This window comes from Arachis duranensis, chromosome 10 (assembly GCF_000817695.3).
Source record: "Arachis duranensis cultivar V14167 chromosome 10, aradu.V14167.gnm2.J7QH, whole genome shotgun sequence".
NCBI classification, from domain to species: domain Eukaryota; kingdom Viridiplantae; phylum Streptophyta; class Magnoliopsida; order Fabales; family Fabaceae; genus Arachis; species Arachis duranensis.
This window is the reverse complement of record NC_029781.3, coordinates 67,265,595-67,270,238: the sequence shown is the minus strand read 5'-3', so window position 1 is coordinate 67,270,238 and position 4,644 is coordinate 67,265,595.

Genomic DNA, 4,644 nt, shown 5'->3' with positions numbered 1-4,644 from the left:
ATTCGCCGCTTTAGTGCTTCTTCTCTAATCCGAGCTCTCTCTTGGATTTTCGGAAGTAGGTCGAGCTCTTCTCTTTGAAGTTGAGAGTTGGTTTGTTCATTGTAGTGGACTACTCGGGGAGACCCTTCCTCAACTTCTATTGGAATCATTGCCTCCACTCCATATGTTAATCGAAATGGTGATTCGTTCGTAGTGGAATGTGGAGTTGTTCGATACGCCCATAAGACTTGTGGAAGTTCCTCGGCCCAAGCTCCCCTTGCTTCTTGTAGTCTCCGTTTCAGCCCGACCAATATGACTTTGTTGGCTGCTTTGGGTTGTCCATTGGCTTGGGGATGTTCAACGGAGGTGAACTGGTGTTTTATGTTCAAGTCGGCTACTAGTTTTCTGAAGCCTGCATCTGTGAATTGGGTGCCATTATCCGTGGTGATGGAGTATGGAACCCCGAACCTTGTAATAATGTTCCTATATAGGAATTTCCAACTTCTTTGAGTAGTGGCGTTGGCTAGGGGTTCTTCCTCGATCCATTTTGTGAAGTAGTCTACCCCTACTATGAGGAACTTGACTTGTCCCGATCCCTGGGGAAAGGGTCCGAGAAGATCGAGTCCCCACTTTGCAAATGGCTAGGGTAAGGTTACGCTGATGAGCTTTTCCGGTGGGACGATGTGAAAGTTGGCATACTTCTGACATGGTGGACATGTCTTTACAAATTCGGTAGCTTCCTTTTGTAGAGTTGGCCAATAGAATCCCGCCCGAAGTACCTTTTTTGGTGAGAGCTTGTGCTCCGAGATGATTGCCACAAATACCGCTGTGTACTTCCTCCAAGACTTCCTTTGTATTGGAAGTCGGTACGCATTTTAACAATGGTGTTGAGATCCCTCTTTTGTATAGGGTGTTGTTTATGATAGTGTAGTACTGTGCCTCCCTTTTTAACCTCTTTGCCTCCTTTTCATCTGTGGGGAGCGCTTCTGTTTTAAGGTAGTTAATTATGGGATTTTTCTTGATATTGATGGGTTCTGCAGTATTTCCTGGATGAGGCTTCTATTGTTGCCCCCTGGTTTGGTGCTGGCTAGTTTTGAGAGTGCGTCAGCTCGGGCATTTTGCTCGCGGGGTTTGTGGCAGATCCTATATTCCCCGAGTTGTCCGAGCTGTTCTTTAGTTTTATCCAAATATTTTTTCATGGTAGGATCTTTAGCTTGGTTGCTTCCCGTTATTTGCAAGGTAACGACTTGTGAGTCATTGTAGATGTTGAGTTTCTCAGCTCCAACTTCCCTACCCAGCTTCAAACCAGCTAATAACACTTCATATTCCGCTTGGTTGTTTGAGGCCGGGGAATCCAAATTTCAGGAAAAGCTCAAGTTGGGTTCCTTGGTTGCTTTCGATTATCACACCTGCACCGCTTCCAGTTTTATTCGAGGAACCGTCCACGTATATGTTCCACTCTATGGGGATTTCTGTGGTGTTTGTGAATTCTGCAATGAAGTCGGCTAGGTATTGTGATTTGATGGTTGTCCGCGCCTCGTATTGGAGGTCGAACTCAGACAACTCGATTGTCCACTGTAGGATTCTTCCTGCTAGATATGTTTTCTGTAATATCCCTTTTATGGGCTGGTTGGTCTGAACTTTAATGGTGTGCGCTTGGAAGTATGGGCGAAGTCGTCGGGATGCGAGTATCAGAGCGTAGGCAAACTTCTCTATTTTCTGGTAGTTCAGCTCTAACCCTTGTAGTGCTTTACTAATGAAGTAGACGGGTTGTTGTCCCCCTTCATCTTCTCTAATTAGTGCTGAGGCTATTGCCCGACTTCCTACTGTGAGGTACAGTATGAGTGGTTCTCCTTCTTGTGGTCGAGATAGGATGGGGGGTTGTCCCAAGAATTCTTTGAAGTCTAGGAAGGCTTGTTCACATTCCGTTGTCCACTCGAAGTTCTTTCCCTTCCTTAAGGTAGCGTAGAAGGGGAGGGATCTTATTGCTGACCTTGCTAGGAATCTGGACAAGGCCGCCAATCTTCCATTGAGTTGTTGTACTTCTTTGACGCAGGTCGGGCTTTTCATGTTGAGTATGACCTGGCATTTATCTGGATTTGCCTCGATTCCTCTTTGTGTGAGCATAAAGCCCAAGAATTTACCTGCTTCCACTGCGAAGGTGCATTTAGCCGGGTTGAGTCGCATGCCATGCTTCCGTATGGTGTTGAACACTTGAACCAAGTCGGTTAGTAATGTTTCTACGCTTTGTGTCTTTATCAACATGTCATCCACATAGACCTCCATGATTTTTATGATGTGGTCTGAGAAGACTTTGTTCATTAGCCTTTGATAAGTGGCTCCCGCGTTCTTAAGGCCGAAAGGCATTACGATGTAGCAATAATTTGCTTTTGGTGTGAGAAACAAGGTTTTTTCTTGATCCGGTGGATACATTGGGATCTGGTTGTAGCCTGAGTATGGGTCCATGAACAAGAGATACTTATATCCCGATGAGGCATCTACTAGAGCATCGATGCTTCGGAGTGGATAAGGGTCCTTTGGGCAGGCTTTGTTGAGGTCGGTGTAGTCGGTGCACATTCGCCATTTCCCATTTGACTTTCTCACCAAGACGACATTTGCTAGCCATAATGGGTATTTAACTTCTCTTATGAACCCTGCCTCTAGTAGTGCTTGTAGTTGTTCTTCTACAGCTTGAGACCGTTCTGGCCAGAGTTTTTTTCGTCTTTGTTGTACCGGCCGGGATCCCGGGTAGACTGCCAACTTGTGGCTCATTAGTTCGGGATCTATGCCTGGCATGTTGACGGCTTTCCATGCGAAGAGATCAACATTATCTCGTAGGAACCATATTACTGATTCCTTTGCATCTCCTTTCAGGATCGTGCCAATATTAGTTGTTTTATCCGAGGTATCTCCGATCTGGACTCTTTCTATTTTTCCTTCGGGTCGTGGGCGAATTTCTTCTCGTCTCTGATCTCCGCCGAGTTCGATTGTGTGAAACTCTCCTCCTTCGCCTCGGAGGTTTAGACTTTCGTTATAACAGCGACGCGCCATCTTTTGATCTGCTTTTATTGTAGCTATCCCTTCTGCAGTTGGGAATTGCATACATAGATGTGGAGTTGAAACTATTGCGCCGAGTTGATTTAACATTATCCGACCTATTAAGGCATTGTAGGCTGAGCTTACGTCAACCACGATATAGTCTATCTTGAGTGTTCTGGATTAGTTCCGCTTTCCGAAGGTTGTATGTAACGATACGTATCCCAGTGGTTGTACTGGGGTATCCCCAAGTCCAAACAGGCTGTTCGGGTATGCTCTTAGCTCTTTTTCTTCTAAGCCGAGCTTGTCGAAGGCAGTTTTGAATAAGATGTTGACGGAGCTTCCTTGGTCAATTAATGTACGGTGGAGGTTGGCGTTTGCCAATATGATTGTGATGACCATGGGGTCATCGTGTCCTGAGATGATTCCGGATGCATCTTCTTTGGTAAACGTGATTGCTGGGATGTATGGTGCCTTCCTTTCCTTTTACATGGTATACTTCTTTGAGGTGTCACTTGCGGGATGATTTGGAGATTCCTCCTCTAGCAAATCCGCCGTGTATCACGTGGACATGTCTTTCCGGTGTGCGGGGTGATCGTTCAGATTGTTCGACATCTTCATCCCTTCTTCTTTTTCTTGGTTCTTCGTCCTGATTGGCCAGGAATCGATCTAGTTTTCCTTCCCTTACTAATTTCTCTATGACGTTTTTCAAGTCAAAGCATTCGTTGGTGGAATGTCCTCGGACTCAATGATACTCACAGTATTCGTTCCTATTTCCTCCTTCTCTTTTACCTTTAAGTGGCCGAGCTGGGGGTATTTTTTCCGTATGGCAGACTTCTTTGTAAATATCTACCAAGGATACCCTAAGAGGGGTGTAGTTATGATATTTTTTGATTTTCTCTCCGGAGCGATCTTCTTTTTTCTTGGATTCTTTATCTTTATCTCGGTAGGCAGAACCAAACCTCGAGGCTTTCCCAAGTCGAGAATTCTCCTCCATGTTGATGTACTTCTGCGCTCGTTCTTGTACTTCGTCTAGGGATACCGGGTATTTCTTTGATATAGATTGGCTAAATGGTCCTTCTCGTTGGCCATTTATGAGGCCCATGATGGCAGCTTCTTTTGGTAGACTTTGTATGTCCATGCATGTTTTGTTGAATCTTTCCATGTAGTTATGAAGACTCTCCCGATCTCCTTGCTTGATCCCTAGTAGGCTGGGTGCGTGTTTGGCTTTGTCCTTTTGTATGGAAAATCAGGTCAGGAACTTTTTGGCCAGGTTGTCAAAACTCGAGATGGATTTTGGAGGTAGGTCGTCGAACCATCTAATGGCTGTCTTGGTAAGAGTTGTTGGAAAGGCTTTGCAGCGAACTACATCTAAGGCGTCAGTGAGGTACATTCTACTTCTGAAGTTGCTGAGATAGTGGTTGAGGTCCGAGGTGCCGTCATACAGAGTATATCCAGAAGTTTGAAATCTTTTGGGATTTTGGTCTTCATAATTTCCCTGGTGAATGGATCTTGATCTTTGTGAGAGCTATCCTCTGGGGTGGATCGAGTAGCTTTAGTTTTGAGATCAGCTTCGAGTTTCATAAGCTTATCTTCTAATTCTCGGCGCCGCTTTATCTCCTGATGTAG